The 17,236-nt window shown below is 46.0% G+C and overlaps 1 protein-coding gene across 1 annotated transcript in view; it reads left to right on the top strand.

Annotated features, from left to right (window-relative positions):
* The first annotated feature begins 10,167 nt into the window (after nucleotides 1-10,167).
* Nucleotides 10,168-17,236, top strand: part of LOC126528310 (uncharacterized) — a 43,415-nt gene continuing 36,346 nt past the window's right edge. Inside the window, exon 1 of the mRNA XM_050176190.2 lies at nucleotides 10,168-10,319. The gene's annotated coding sequence lies outside the window, so the exon portion shown is untranslated. The remainder of the gene's footprint in view (nucleotides 10,320-17,236) is intronic.

The raw sequence follows: 17,236 nt of genomic DNA, 5'->3' as shown, positions 1-17,236 counted from the left end.
ACGAACACATTTAATAACAGAGGTAATACGCGAATGTGTGTGCGTGCCTATATCGTCACGATGACCACCAGGTCAGGGCCATAAATATGTTCGTACCTTTTTTCAGAATTCTGCGTCACCTCTTTGTGATGCGTTAAGCAGCTTCGCTGGTCATCCACTTTAACAGAGTGGAATGGTATGGTAGGGTAAAACTTCAATGAAGTCCTGCAGATCGTGAGTTTTCCCGAAGAGGGCCACTCCCACGTAGGAACGGGCCTACAAAAGAGCTGAACAAATTGCTATTGCGCTAGCCCTACTGGATAGCTCACGGGATATCATCTATAGTGATTCAAGATCTGTAGTCGGAGCATTTGAAAAAGGCACCGTTTCTAAACAGGTCCTCAGACTCCTTGGGGGCAAGGCAATCACGCACCACTTCATTTATTGGTTTCCCGCACATCAGGGTCAGATAAAGGGTGCTCCTCCCAACCTCAACGAGTTGGCTCACGGGGTTGCGCGTGAACTTGCCCACCGCGCTACCCTCGACCAATCGGAAAGCGAATCCCCAGAGAACAGGGACACGCCCTCCACCTACAACGAGATTACTAAACACTACTATCTCAGCCGTAGAACCTACTTTGTTCCTCATCCGCGGCTCAAGAGAGCTCAAGCATTAACGCTCCGTCTACTACAAACGAATACCTATCCCAATTCGTCACTCTTACAGAAAATCTATCCGGATACTTGCACCAATGCTACCTGCCACGATTGTGCAGAAATAGCCATGTTAGACCACATGCTCTGGCGGTGTGCCCGGTCACGCTCTATCATCAATAACAGCTCGGCCAGTTGGAGGCGGTTCTCCGCAGCCCTCTTCTGGCTCACCAACTCTGGGCTGTCCAGCCGGCCCACGGTGCGGCCGAGAGGCTCGGCCTACCGGTTCCCATGTGGTAGCGGCCCGCTTCGTAAAGACTCACGGCTCATGAATTTTCTTTTACTACTATGCTGCTTCATCATTTCATATCCTCACTTATACAAAAGGCATGACAAATATTTATTCAGTCGAAATAAAAAGCGGGTATGCTGAGTTAAGGCGTCCTACCTGCAGCAATGTAGAAGGTAGCAACGCTCGTAATGTACGTAAAAAGGAGACATCAAAAAATTCGGCAGACACTTAATACTGCTTGCGTATGAGAATGCGAAATCATTTAGACAGTGAGGTGAAATATTACAGCGAAGCTGTATACCTCTACCGTCCAAGGAAATTTTCGTGTCGTTGGCGTGGTAAGCCAAAAACTCCTCATACGTGGGCCGATCCCGGAGATAGTGCAATGCCGGGCCGACCCACAGCGAAGGTGAAGCAGGCATTAAGCACTCCCCATACGTGGGCAGACCTCGAAGATACTGCAATACCGGCCCGACCCGCGGCGGAGGTGAAGCGCGCGTTAAGCACTCCCCATACGTGGGCCGATCCCGAAGTAGCGCAATGCCTGGCCGACCAGCGGCGGAGGTGAAGCATGCACGCGTTATGCATTCCTCATACGTGGGCCGATCCTGAAGATTGCGCAATGCCTGGCCGACCCGCGGCAGAGGTGAAGCAGGCGTTAAGCCCTCCCCATACGTGGACTGATCCCGAAGATAGTGCGATGCCGGGCCGACCCGCGGCGGAGGTGAAGCAGGCATTAAGAACTCCTCATACGTGGGCCGAACCCGAAGATAGCGCAATGCCTGGCCGACCAGCGGCGGAGGTGAAGCATGCAGGCGTTATGCATTCCTCATACGTGGGCCGATCCTGAAGATTGCGCAATGCCTGGCAGACCCGTGGCGGAGGTAAAGCAGGCGTTAAGCACACCGCATACGTGGATCGATCCCGAAGATAGTGCAATACCGGCCCGACCCGCGCGGCGGAGGTGCCGTTTGCCATTAAGGGGCCCACATACACAGCTTCGCTGGTCATCCTTCATTACAGAGCGGAAGAGCACTGAGTTATTTTTTTTGCACCTTCCTTGCCCCTTGAACCTCTCGCCTGCGTTTTCAGCGTGCCTCGGTACACTCTTAAGCAAAAATACACCCTTTGTGTCGTATCTTGCCACACAACAATTATCCTCATCTGTCTTGTCTGCATTTCCTTTCTTTAACGCTGCGAGGCCTGTATTTCGAGTCACGAACGGCATGCTCGTTATCTACATGACAGAGCATTCTCGACAGGAAAGTAGCGGGCGCGGCGTTTTCAAGAAAGGAAGCGCATCAAGGCAGATGATGATTATCGTTGTTTGGCAGGACACAGACCAAAGGGTGTAATTTCACTTAAGAGTATAAGGCCAAATGAAAACGCGCCAAGCGTTTCAGCACGCTCGCTTGCACGCGAGGAGCTCATAACTCGAAGGGCCGCGCAGCGGCATTGAATTGGTCTATAATGATTTATTTTTTATTTTATACAATCATTTTATACACTCATGAAGTGGTGCTACTTCCTTCCCGTCGAATGCGCCATCAGGTGCCTAGCGACGCACACACTAGCCCACACGTTTAGTTGGTCATGTGGTTGCGACGTCACGTGCGCAATGACGTACGCACTAGGCACACATCTAGTCAACCAGGACCGTTCGTCCGCCATGCTTCGGGGAAACGCGCTCGTCTAGCACCCCGGGGGCCTGGGCTCGACTCCCACTCTCACCGAAGTTTACCTGACGCTTTACTTTTCAAAGGCATTTTTTCACTTTGTTTGCAGCAGCCTCCCTGAGAATTTAGGCATGATTTGGTGTATTTTTCGGTGTGGTTTTACTCTTTGCCGTCGGCCATCTTTGGTACGATCATTCAGTGACGCCACGAATACCACGCGAAATTTTTGCATAAGGGGGCACGCAATGCTTTCGAATTAATTATTCCAGTGAAAGGCGACGCTTCAACACCAAGCCAAGGTGTTGAGAAGTTTTGTGAGAACTTTGAATTAGCAATAAAGAAAGGAAAAACTAAGTATACTGTATTTAGGGGCGACATCAATACGAAAGGCTGTGAAAGAGTCAATTGCTAACTACGGCATCAACCCTAGGAATAGTAGAGAATATATATTTGTGGAAATTAGCGAAAAGCAATCGACTCCCAATAAGGCCTACCTTTTCCGCAAGCACAATAAGTCGACCTGGAAAAGCACTAACGGTGATGGAAGAGATTTCATACTCTCTGCTGACGCCAGCATTGCGCAGGATGTAGAAACATTAGGTAAGGTGAAAGGCAGTGATTATAGTTGACTTAGGTTAAAGAGTTCTCTAAATTTGAGGAGGTGAAAGCAAAATCAATCATTTGCAAAGAAGCCAACCTAGAAGCAGACGAATTTATGCAAATGCTTGCGCACAAACTGGCAGCTTTTGAACAGCAAGGTGAAGTTAACATAGAGGTAATGACTGAGGACATAACTAGGCCCATTCAACAGGTAGCTGTTGGAGTTGGAGGTAAGGCACCAATACAGTAAATAGGTATGCTGTCAAATTCCAATGAGGCTAAAAAAGAAACATAGAAGCATAAAAGTGTAAATTAGGAGATCGGATGGGTTTGGGTCAGCTGCTACAGCTCCGAGAATCAGTGAGAAGAAAACGTAGAATAGGATACATCATTATGCTACGGAGAGAAATTAAGCAAGGTAATATCATGAGCAATGCCGATGATATAGTAGAGGCATGAGAGGTCTTATACAGTGACCTCTAATGCAACAAGAGCAGCCACACAACTTTGATTGGAACTAGTGACGAACAAGATAGTGATGCTCCGCGTGTAAGTAGCGATAAGGTTGTAAAGCCTTTTAAAGATATGTGCAGGGGAAAGGCTGCAGGAGCAGATTAAATAACGGTAGGTGGGACAAGGAATGCAGGAGCTATTACAATCTAAATGCATCCAAAACTTTATTCACATTGCGTCAAGACTTCAAGTGTGCCTAATAATAGGATGAATGGCGAAATCCTTCCTATCGGTGAAAAGGGAGACATCAAAGATTTGAGGAACTGTAGGACCTTTGGCATGCTTTCAGTATGTACAAAATATTCACCACAGTGTTTAGCAGTAGAATCATGGCAACACTTGACTTTAGTTAGCCCAGAGAACAGGCTGTGTTTTGGAAGCGATGTCGAACAATGGATCGTATCCATGACATAGGTGATTGAGAAGTAGTCGAAGCACAACTGACATCTCCATGTGGTTTCTGTGGATTATGAAAAGTACTTGATTGAGTGAAGATACCAGCATCATTGCGTAAGCCAGACTACAGGAAATGTACGTAGTTATTGTAGCAAATATCTGTAAATACTCCACAGCTGCCTTAATTCTCCAAACTAAAAGCGGAAAAATAGTTATCACGAAAGCGTTCAAGAATGGTGACAATCTCTATAATGCTATGCACAGCACGCCTAGGCGCATTCAAGCTATTAGACTGAGAAGAATTGGGAGTGAGGATCAACGACAAATATATCTAGTTTACTGTTTACGTACGGCATTGTCCTATGTAGTAACGATTCAGATAGCTTGAAGCAAATGATTGAGGATCAAGGTAGGGTTACACAAAGTATAAGAGTACGTTTGAGGTTTGGTGTGCAGAAGAGAAAGGTAATGCTCAATAGCATGGTAAGAGAATAATTCGTGATCGGCAGTCAGCCACGAAATTCTGCAAGAGTGCGCTTATTTCGGGTAATTACCCGCAGGGGACCCCGAGAATGAGAAAAAAATTACAGAAGAAAAAAAAATAGGATGGAGTGCATACAGTAGACATTACCAACTCATGATTGGCCGCTTGCCGCTATCCATGAAAATAATGAAATCACTGCGTTCTGCTGATATTTGGGCAGAAAATTGAAGAAAAAAAAAAAAGGCTTGAACACGTAAAGAGCGCCGTAAGGAGAAATGAACACACTGGTGCGGTTTAGAAAATAAATTTTGTTAGCTGTTATTCCAGTTGATGCGATGCAAAAAGTACATAGAAATGGGCAGGTCATGAAACGCGCAGGGCGGATATTTAGTGATCCGTTAGACTTGTGGAACGGTTACCTAAAAGAAGGAAAGTGCAGTATAGGACTGTAAAGACATAGGTTGTGTAATGAAATAGCTGGGAGAGGCATTCGTCCGGCTGTGCACGATGTTCACGAAAATAATTTTCTTCGATAATTAGCGAAAGTCTGACATTCCTGAGCACAATATAAATTCGAGAAGTAACTTCAATGATAGTGTGCGCAAGATCGCGCTGTACAGGATATCAATATTACGTATCCTCCACTGCAATCCACTGCGCGGCTAGCGCTGTAGCTCAAGGGCAATTGCTTTCCTGAAAGCACTTGATTATGACACTTGGAGCGCACATCTGAAAATCAAGATGCTTTGCCACAGCGAACTGTCTGGTGGTGTTTTGCTTTCATATACCGCATCGGCTGCGACGTGCACCACAATTTCGTTTTCTGGCGCAGGCTCTTTACACGCATCCTGCAGGACATGCGAGTATAACCCCACTTGAAATGCGTGTGTTCTGGCATGCCCTGTACACCGGTGCCGCAGGTCTAACGTTGTTCACTTACCAGCCCACCTTAGAGGAACAACTCGGCATAGTCCCTGCGCCAGAATCATTTTCCTTAATATGCCCTACTATGTACGATTGTTACTGGCAAAGTATTTAACCCCTTGGATTGAATCTTCTTAGCCTTCTTGTTGACAGGTTGGGGAATAATGTTTAGGTAGATTTACATACGTGTCCAGGCGAAACATTCGGATCTGATACTGAGTCGAATGGGAAATCTCAGGGTACAGCACGGCGAGCGACTCGACTTTCAAGTAGTGAGACCAACGACTGCGTTCAACAATTTTTCGAAACATGTTAGGCTGTGTCATTGGTTCCTCTAGAGCGCAACGTAACTGTTGCTTACAGATTCACCCAGGGACTAACGTATTTCGATATCGGGAAAAATTTTCTGGGATGACAGCAGCAAGCAAGAGGATGACGGTGGTGACTGCGACAATCGTAGAAGCCTATTACGTCGCGACGTGGGTTGAAGAACTGTTACAAATCGGCGCCCTTGTAGCATACACTGATAGTGCTATTTTGCCTAATCGCTTCATAGGAGCTGCAGTTATTGATTGATTACTTCATTTCCGCTGTTCGCTGTCCCAGTTCAACATGGAGGCTATGCGAAAGGCTGCATTGTGTAGAGGAATCAGCAATATATTTTGAACACTTACGCTTGTGCACGTGAATATCAGGAGAGAAACCTTCTTGCCTTGTGCAGTCATGGACAACTGCCCATCGCAACCGAAAAATAAGCCGGCGACGCCATGTGCCACGTTAGCTCAATGGTTATGGCTTGATGAGCAGAAGGTCGTAGGGTTATATTGCTGGCCGTATACAAAGTGGAAAAGAACCACGCTAATCCATAGTCCTCTCATATAGCGTCTCTCTGTCCAGTTTCGACACGTTAAACCTCATTACCTCGTCGTCATCAGCATAACACGACGAAAAATCAAAAACTTATTTGACATGTCCCACTCATCCAAATTGATTTGACAACGAAAATACAACATGGAACAGCTGAGCTTGTTCAAAGTGTAGCTTTCCAGTTTCGCATTGACGAACTAGACTCATCAACAGCACTTAAGGGCTTGAGAGAGAAATATAGGTTCTACCGATTGTATGAAAAACGGTATTTTACATCTGCTGAAAATAGCAAGGTCCTAAGCTATTTCAAAAATTGCCAAATGATAGAGATTATAGAGAAAGAGAAAATATCGAATTGCGAAATTTACAATCCGTGCCAGTGAATGAAAACAGATGTCGCTCTTAAAGAAAGTGAATATTTCGGAGAATTTATTGACACCATATACGATATATAGACCAGGATTTGGAGAGTCGCTAGGTGACCGCCTCCTTTTGCAGGAGCAGCGTGTTCTTGTCGAATGCGCAGCCCGCATTTTCCTAGGTGGTCCATATCGCCACCTGCTCATGTGGTTGCACGTGAAGTCTGTTTTCTCGAAACGAAGGTTCAAGAATCAAAGATTCTGGTCTATAGGTTTACAGCTTCCATAAATAAGTTAATGCTTACCTGTGTTTTTCGATACTTCGACCTAGAAATTTGTGCGATAATTCAGAACATTGTACAATGCACCGAATTTGTCCCCATCAGGTTTCTCAATCACTGCAGTTAAGAAAATTGTGATAATATTTTAAAGTGATGAGTACACACTCTTAAGTATGAGGCTTGAAATTTGTAAGACTTCCTGCCGAAAATTTGTTTTACAAGAAGGACAAATATGTCTCACACATAGGTATACTACAACGTTTATTTCTAATGTAAGAAGCCATCAAATTCGTTACCGGTGGCGTCCAGCGAAATTACTTCTAAAGCTGTCCCTCAGCGATGAGGCCAGGACGAAAAAGCCAGTTGTACCATTTCATTCTTCGCTGCTAAAGCTCTAAAGATGAGAATACCAAAGATGAGTTTCAGTAAAGTGCTGAAGAAATCGTGCCAGCATAACTGCTTGCACAATTACTTCGTACAAGTCGCGCGTTTAGATTATGCTGCATACCCTGGCCCCATGCTAGTATCAGCCTCAGATCAACTGCTTAATGGGCCCATCACCAGGTCTGGCCATCTTGAGCTGACAACCGCCGAGCATACAATGCGCGTTAAAGATCGTGTTTGCAAAGAACTGCATCGCTTCGCGCCGTGTAAAGGTCTGAAATTTCAATACGAACGCCGTTTTCCCTTTCCCTTGCAGCGACCGCGCTCCAAGCCGGACCGTGACGTACTCGTGTCCGTGCGCCTACGTACTCGTGTCCACACTGTGACGTCGCTCATGGTGACACGTGACTTCGAGAATTATTAAAGGCAACATCTCTTATTTGTGTGATATGTTGTTTTAATTGACTAATTGAAGTTTAGAGAAATAATAAAACACACAAATGGAATGTCTGCGTATTTTTTGTTTTGCTTCGAACCGAAACGAGAGAGATGTACTTCCGCCTCGTCTGCTAGTTCCCACGGTCGTGCAGTCACGTGCACAGGTACTAAAGGTATGCCATTTTCTACCATGCTCCAGCGTGTGATCATGCTCTGTGATCGGCCTGTTCTGCCTCTGTATTCGTGTAGCACTGAAGCATATCGAAAGCCATGTGTTCTTGTGCAGAGCGCGCAAAATCGCGCGCTGCGTGAAAGCACAACCGCTACAACCATCAGAAGAGCTCGCGCGCGACGTCGGAAACAAAAGTGTGCAGCGCCAAAAAAAAAAAAAAATCGAGGAGAAAAAGAAATGAAGGTGGGGACCGTGACGTATGCGTCACGCAATCCTCGAGGTCTAGTATGGGAGAACGCAGGGAAGGAATTTCGCTTGCGGAGGTTAGACGGGCGAGTGGAGAGAGTTTCTCGCTTGGTAGTGGAGCTCGCCTCCTGAAATGATGGATTCGCTACACTGTAACATTTCTATCTCGGCTATTAATGAACCAATTTGACAAGTTCATGCCGCATAACGTTTACTAGAGGAGCCGTAACAAGTTCCAGCGTGCAACCGAAATTTGCTACGGGGCCTGGTGAGGGGCCCGTTAAGGAAGCACAAGAAAAATGCTCCGGCCGAGTGGATGGTACAAGCAACACCATTAACAACATGACTATTGCCATCATCTTCTACATAACGTGGTTTCTGCTGCACACTAAGGAAGATTGCTAGAAGGAGTAACATTAACGTCGTTTGACGTAATAGTTGTGCGGAAAACCGCAAGGTGGATTGAAGTAATCAATTAAGGGAAAATGAGAAATCCACCCAATCGTAGCAATTGCTACAAAGGAAACCCATAGGGTTTCCTTAAAAGAAAAGCCTCGCAGTTCAAAAAAAAAATTCATCCTGGTCCTGGACTCAAACCCGGTACCACGGCATTTCCGGGGTAGCCGCTCCACCATCTGAGCTAACCAGGCGGCTAGCAGACGACAGTGCGAAGTCGAATTTGTCAATAACTCGAAGCAAAGGCAAGAGTTTGACCCTAGCCCTTGATTTTGGTGAAGTGTGCTTGCAGCAAACCTAGAGCGTCACGCTCCAGCGCTGTAGCGGACGACGCAAAGCACCTCCCCTAGGACCCTGTGCGCATGCGCCGCTTCGCTTCTATGCGCGGCCGCGCCGGACTCACTGGCGCTCCGCGGAGCGATGCCACGCTTAGCCGTGCTCAATTTGAGTGGACGACCCTGTACATGTGTCTTATGAAGTGTTCAGCGGCAAACGCACGGCGTGGAAAACAGTAAATAAAGCTGTTGTTAGAAGTTAGTGCTGTGTTTTGTCTTGTGAGCATTTCATGTCCGTGTCGTTCTGACTACGCTACAACAAATCATAAGGTGCCGGGGTGTGGTCACATAAGAAGATGGCTGCACCCGGAGCTGTCCTGGGTCTTTACTAGACGTGTTCTAACGATTGTGGCGGAAGATTTTTTGTGAATAAAGGCCGCGTTTTAGAAAGAGTCGATCCTGTTACGTACTTAAACATTCACACGAGTGAAAAAGTTCGGAACGTAAGTTTTGAGTGATTCTTAGAACAAAGAGAGCTCGATAACCGTGTGAGCATGATTACCGCATTCGAATAAAATGAATATAATAAATAATGAGCCTAATTCTTTGTTTTGGCAGCGGCTGTGCAGTGTTTTTAATTGTTGACCTAACCCCTTGCGCTTTTGGAAAAACAAAGTGACACAAATGTCGCCAATCCTGATGTGTAATTATTTGCGCTCCAAGATCAAAACTACATTGTTTGGTATAGTGGGTCGATTCTGGAAAGGCTGATCGGTACCGCGAGATAATGTTTAAATTTATTACGCAAGAAGATATACTGGCATATTGCAATGCATCTTTCTCACGAGACAATATATTTCGGGTGCGGCGAGCATCTCTGGGGGTTTCGCCGCTCTTTTCGGGCAATCCTACAATTCCATGAGCTATCGCTCTCCTCTACGACGTCATGATCTACGGTGTGGTGTCCTCGCATTACTCTCAGATCAGTTATCAGCTCCTACAAACACAAATGATCAAAAAAATTTATGCATCACTGAACGTGCAACGTCGAAAAAATATCGTGTTTGTTGCGCATGTCCTGATTGCCACAATCTCACAATACCGTATCACCACCGGTGGCGTTGGTGGTCGAGTTTCCTTCGCCATGCGCTAAATATGCTGTGACGCAATGAGTACGTCACCTTGATATTCTGTGGCCAGCAGTTGCCCGGTCGCATTCTCGCGGCACCAGCTACCATCGCTGGAAGCTTGCAGGGCAGCTGCTTTGTTCGGACGTCTGCGGAGCCACGCTGGAGCGGAGCTCGGCCCAGCGAAGTTTTAACGGTAAGCCTTGCGTTTTTTATTACACGCAAGCAGAAGTGACGTAGGGAAGGGAGAAGCAGCGTGTCTTAGGGATGAATGTTACGCCTCGCCTTTAAGCTCGCCTTGAGAAGGACTTAGGAATGCATAAGAAGCTTGCGCAAAATACATCCAGGCTCGAGGGAAGTGCACAGAGAGTGTGCCTTTCTTCGGTTGAATTCATTTCAACGTTCAGTATACGTTGTTTCTCCTTTTACTACACTGTTCCAAGGAAGTGAGCGAAATAGCGAGCTCACATCGCGCCTTCAGCAGTTCGCGCTTACTGCTGTCATTCTGAGCTATCAAGCGTAGCACAAAGGTGACGTAGTCCAGTAGCAATAGTTTTTTGATGGTAAACGCGAAGCCCTGGGTTCGATTGCAGATAACAGCGGCAGCACTAGGTTTGTGTGGAACGTCAGTGATCGTGTGTTTAAACTTGGGGTTCCCTGTTAGGAACCCCGAGCTGCGGAGAAATTATTCCGGAGGCCATGACTACAGCGTCCTTCCGAGGCAAAGTGTTGCTTCAACCGCACTATATGGAGCAATAGTTCCGTCAGTACAACATTCGTCTTCATAGAGTTGCGTGCAGGATTTGTATCTCTTGATAGGAATGGCCGCCCACTACAATTATGCATAACTCGCTAGGATAACGTTGTGGGATGGCTGGTATGCAATGATTATTGGGACCTCGCAAACAAAGTCGAGTGCTACTTCCAAATGAGGTTTATTGTGGCTAAACACGAAAATACTCTGTAGAAAGTGACAGTACTGTATTTTAGTTCTTTGACGCATTTGCCGTTCATTTGAAGATTTCTTGTGCACTTTCTGTATTGTAAACCTTTATTGGAAGTAGCGTTCGTTACTTCCTTGTCTCATCGTCCACTTATCTTTCGCTTCGCTCTACTGCACTCGCCACCGCACCGCGAATTTTCGTCGTAACTCTTCGCTTAACTGTGGATAGCTACGCCCCTCATAGGGAGAATTTTACAGCGCCATTAACTTGGCGCAACATTACGTGTAATTGCCGTGGCGTAGTTTCTTAGAACACAGGGCCGTGCATTTGGGTGACCGCGTGTAAACCCACGAATCTGCAAATTGAGCTCAAGGAATTACCGAGACTATACAGACTCGCTTCCGATAGCTAGCAACAGTTTCGTAAACATAGAATACGCTTGACAACATTACGGTGTTTTGCATTGGCTTTCATAGACCGTTACTAAATTTTCTGGATAGGGAACGTTCGTTTCTGCACTTGGCGCTGGTGTGCGCACTTCGGGACTACCCCATTCTGAACTACGTGGGACTAGACATTCGTATGGTACAGCAATTTCTTGCGCTTTTGGGGACTCGTGGGTAGAGCTGTAGTGTTAGCCGTGCGTGGCTTAGCGGCTAGGGCGTTGCGCTGCTAAGCACGAGATCGCGCGATTAAATCCAGGCGGTTGCTTTTCAATGGGAGCGAAATGCTAAAACACCCGTGTTTTATGCCTTCAGCGCACGTTAAAGGACTCTAGGCGGTCTAAATTTACTTGGAGTCCTTCACTGCAGCGTGCCTCATAATCACATCGTGGTTTTGGCACGTATACACTCCTAGGATTCAAGGAAAACTTAATCACCGTTACTTGAATCGGAACTTGCTTATTTTTTGCTAGGAGCAAATGGCGTTTACGCTTGAAGCCACCTTACTTTCTCATTGACGGTGCACTGCAGTTTTTTTATAGTAATTTCAGTTATTTTGCTCCGTTTTCTTGCACCGTGTTATGCGCGATAGGCGATTGCGCTTTCTATGTAGATTGTTCGGCTGTTTCCTACATGATTTCCCCTCTCAGCTACAAGGCGACTGACACGCAGCGCGCTCCATACTCGCACTATAGTAAATTGCAAAGGTTTACATGGTGCGCACTACCATACCGTATATCCAACGCAGCCGCTGCCTGGCGGATAGTGACTGAACCCCGCATAATAGGGATGGCGCCTGGCGTCTTCTGCTACCACTAAGTGTTCACAAGTGACCGCACTGCGTGCATATCCTACAAAAAAACGTTGTCTTCCCTACTTAGTTTCGTCGCTTAGGTACTAATGTGCATATTTTTTGCCGTTGTATAGGTGCAGTTCTTCCTTCGATGTGGACTTCGCGCTGTAACAGGTCGAGAGTGCGACGTGAAATTGTCACCCTCTGTAAGCAACAATAATTTAAACATTGTTACCGCTTCGCGGGTCGATGTCATACAAAAACATTTTGGGACCTTTTGAGCAAATGATCGGATCATGGCGTGATGGGAATGACTTTGCTTAGCGAACAATCCTAAAACTTTTGTGTTACTGCGAATCATGAGTGGGGTCGTGTGAAGGCAGCGCAGCAGCAATAAGACCTTAAGCAATGATATCGCGCGATACGCTTTATCTCGGGCACGTATTTTCTTTACTGTCACGTAGTCGTTACGCGACCGGCATCCTCTGTAACTCGGTTCTATGTTGTGGTTCTGATCGCAACTGAATCTGACACGTTAGCACTTCGATTCTCTGCTACAAAAGGAAAGAGAAAATTTTGTTCTGCTATTCACTTCGCGACACAGCGGCCATTTGCTTAAAAAATTTATTTTAACCTTTAAATGGACTATTTATTTCATCGTCATGCATGTAACCATGAAAACACTGCTTTGTGTTTAAAGTTAAGCCTTGCTTTGCTGCTATAAAAGTAATCGCGAATGAAGCAACATGGCAATCTTGCCAACGTGCTTGTTTTGCTCAACCTATTCTATAGCGATAGCTCTACTACTCTGGGTACAAACCCAGAAGACACCTGGTTCTGTAAATCTGAGCGTCGAGCGCAGCAGAGGTCAAACTGGTACTTAGCCTGCCACTACCGGTAGCTTCTGTGCAAGGCCGCGTAGGCGCCCACATCTCGAAAGCGATCTGCTACGTGTGCAAAGTGCGCCGAGTGCTGGTAGCTTCGTGTGCGCTGTGCTTTCGACGTTTAGTTCGCGTAGAAGCGAGACGCAGCATAAAGGTCAATGTGCTCGCTGCTGCTGCCGCACCGAGCAGCGTCTGCGTGCTGACTTGTGGTGCGATTGCAGGTACGGTAACTAATCATGCTATCAAACGACAAACTTGGTTTACACTGTAAAATAATTTACATCCTTAAAAATGGAAAAGGGTGTAAACGTGTCTATAGCTCTCAGCCTTGGGGTATTATCTATATAGTGGACGCCCTAAGGGTGTCCATTATACACATTTACACCCTTTTCCACTTCTTAGGTTGAAAATTATTTTAGTGTGCCCGCGTTCAACCATGGCAAGAAAACTGTTTGCTTTTTTTCACTGAGTAGAAAATGCCTATATGAATGCGTGCAAGTAGGAAGTTTGAATTTGTCCATACAGAAAAAAAATACCTAAATCTAGTATACAGACGAGGGTCCCAAAGTATTAATAGTGAAAGCGGGCAAAGTATTTCGCAGTGTAACTCGCTACTTCATGTTAATTACACAGCAATGCAGTGGATCGTTCCGCAGAAAAGGTTGCATTACTTGAGCAGCGCCACAGCAGTATCGGGACTGGGCCGAACCAACGCGAAAGTCGCTAAAAAGTGCAGAAGCAAAGTTTGTCTGATTGCTGGCCAGTGGCCCGTTGTACGAGTGTGTGGTTTTTTAGTGTTAATGCCGAAATACTTTCGTGCTTAACGCACTCCAAAAGTTAAATTTCATTTGTTGCTGGTCCTTCTGTTACTGATTAATTTGTCAATCGCAGTCTCCGACTTTGCATGACTGAGACTGCGCACTCCTCAGCTTGCGCCTTTAAGAACCGGCTAAGTTCAGTCTCGAATCTTCCGATTGCAATGGGATAGTGGACGCGGCGCAACTTACGGCATTGCCTTCGCTTTAATCGTCAATGTAAAACATAATTTGGTGAATTCTTCCTACTGAGATGTCACGAGTGCTTTTATCGACCGGGTTTAATTTTGTTTGTATCACCTTTTTTTTACACTGTTCGCCACCGGCAGTTCAGAACGCTTCGTTCTAGTAAGTGGTGCACACATGACACTCACTGGGCAATATGTTTTCGTCGCGTTAATTTCCTGGTTTCGCACGTACTAGATTTTACTTGAACAAGGCTACCGTCAAATGAGACATGAGCGTCGTCAGCCTACATACCATCCTCCTCACGTACTTTGCGCATGCCTACTTCATTACTCAAGTTTGTGAAATACTCTAACATCTATCATTTTGCGACACCGGCTACGATGGCTGTTTGCCGGATTTCTGGTTCTGAGGAAGCAGGTATAACAAAAGGAATGCCATCAAGGTTGTCCTGGTAATCCTCGCGTAATTTACACGTCTTTATTAAGCTACTAATTGAAGAAAAGTGTGCAAATAACGGAGGCAAATACGGTGTTCTCGAAAAATCTTTAGGGCGAAGTATATCTGACGTGAAGTGCTATTTTTAGTTGGCTAGAAAATTTCGTGAAATCTTGGTTACATCTCGGATTAATGCTAACCTACTGCTAGCTAGTTATTAACGCGACATTCAGTTGCACCAATGCCAGTATAGTACCCACATGCGGCACTCGATCGCAGTCCAGCCACATCAAAATCAACTTCATCGCTTCTCATTGGCTTGCTTACCCAAAGTAGCCCGTCGCGATTGAGAAAGTCAATCCGCGTCGGGCTTCAACGCATCGAAGGTACACCGTGTGAGACCGGTGTCACCAGTGGTCTGTTATGCTGTTAAGTGGCGGTTTACTGCGACGTTTAGATGAACTCTACTTTCCTTATAATGAATTATATGGTTCCCATCGTAGCATCTATATGGGCAGACTGGAGGTGAATTTAGGTTACGAACTTTGCGACAAGCCATTACTAGGTTCGTTCTGTAACTGGCGCGATTTCTTCAGTGAGACGGTACTGTCACTGTTCATTTATGTTTGTCCTCACAATCAATGACCATGCCACGACATAACCTCAGATGTTCGACATATTCCTTTCATTCGGAAACAAACTTTCCATTATTCCATTTCCAAATTCCATTACTCTGTAGTCATCTGCCTAGAAAAATGTGTATTAATTTTCTGTTCGTGAGTTCTCTGTTGAGTGTCTCTCCGCTGTTTTGTCATAGTGCTGTTACTGGGTGGCCCGGCACAGTCAGGGAAATGTTCGCCATTAGCCGTGTTCTCTCAGTGTGCATTACAAGCGACGCTTTTCCTTGCGAACCTCGCTGTATTTCGTTACCGTGGCAGCCGTGTCTTGGCTGTTCCCTTGTCGAATAGACCAAACAATCGCAACAGAGCACGCGCCGCTGGGTTCCTCCCAGCACCACCAGATCGCATCCGCGGCTCCAGGGTAATGAGGAAGTAAACGCTCCTAGCGGATAGAATAGATTGGAAGTGCGGTACCCGCATTTCGATGAGGGCGAAAACACCCGTGTGCTTAGATTTAGGTGCACGTTAAAGAACCCCAGGTGGTCGAAATTTCCGGAGTCCTCCACTACGGCGTGCCTCATAATCAGAAAGTGGTTTTGGCACGTAAAACCCCACAATTTAATTTAATTTTTGGAAGTGCGGTGCGTATGCGTGCTGTTTCTGAAACCATGTGTTCAAGGCGTCCGTTCTCCTCGCTGGTAGTCAGAAACTCCGTTTAACAAAATTCGCGCTATAATTTGTGTGCGCGCGTGCTTTTATTTTCTGGCATAAATCGGTCGAGAAAAGCCCAGAGCACGCACCATCACGTTCGACAGAACTGCTTGTGGGCCTAATTGGTGCTTGCTAAAAGACCTGTTTTTTGACGCAAGTTAAAACACACACAAAAGAAAGACGCATAAGGACTACACGGACGTTCAACTTGGTCAACTGTGCGGGCAGCAGAGTAGGGGTAGCGTTCCCTATCACTATGGCGGTGTGAGCATTCTGCGCAAGTGTGGAACTTTTGACACTGAACTTCGGTGCATCATTCTTGAATACTAGTGCGTGATCAACGCTATCTCTCCACGTTGCGCTGAAACTGAACATTTCCTTTGCAATTAGATTTTCGTTACGTATTGCACACTATTGGCACATTTACTGCGCAAGTTCTTGTTATCGTTCCTCTGGGACTTCATGTGACCATACAGGAGATGTGTAACGTTTTGTGTTCGTGCTCCAATACCGAGTTACGAACCCGGCAAAGGGCTCTCCATATGCGCGCCTGCAAAAGGTTTTCGGGCGTCATTTATGGCACATTCTATAACATCTTTTTACATTTGTAAGTAACGATGGTTCAATACGTACAATAAAGTAGCGGAGTCACACTAACTCACTTAGGCGCAGGAATTGTTGGCCTCAATCCAAAAGCGAAACCAGCCTGTTGTGGCAGACTGGTTGGAGTACCTGTTTAAAAAATATAGCAACTGTCTGCACTATAGGAATATCTTCCTATCTTCTGCTCAATGTCGCCCAATGCATTTTCTGTGGTTATATGAGGTGTTTGGATTAACTTCTGTCGCAGTAAACTATCGTGCTGCATCGGCACTGTATAAATATGTCAACGCTTTAACTTTCTCGAACCACTGCGTTTCTATTGGCACTTGGCATTTTCGCTTTGCTTTCCATTTCGCGACCGCATGTAGAAAGTACATGGCTAATGACCAGAAACCTTTCCCATGCTGTGCTTGTGCTATGCGTCATCAGTTGTCCACATGACCCTTCCGCCTAACAGAAACTGTTCACCAAAATCGTACAGTTCTATTTAACATTTTCCTTGCCTTCCAGCGGACACAACCACATTTCCTGAGCGTATCTGCTTACCGCTATCATAAATTGCTGCGAGGAAAGCGGATCGCTCGTATAATTCGCAGATACAGCGCCTGCGTCGCTTTCCTGTCGCCCTTTAAGTGGCACACACTCAGCTACATGCTACGTTCGTTTGTACGCGGAA

This window comes from Dermacentor andersoni, chromosome 9 (assembly GCF_023375885.2).
Source record: "Dermacentor andersoni chromosome 9, qqDerAnde1_hic_scaffold, whole genome shotgun sequence".
Lineage (NCBI taxonomy): Eukaryota > Metazoa > Arthropoda > Arachnida > Ixodida > Ixodidae > Dermacentor > Dermacentor andersoni.
This window is presented reverse-complemented; position numbering and strand designations above follow the sequence as displayed.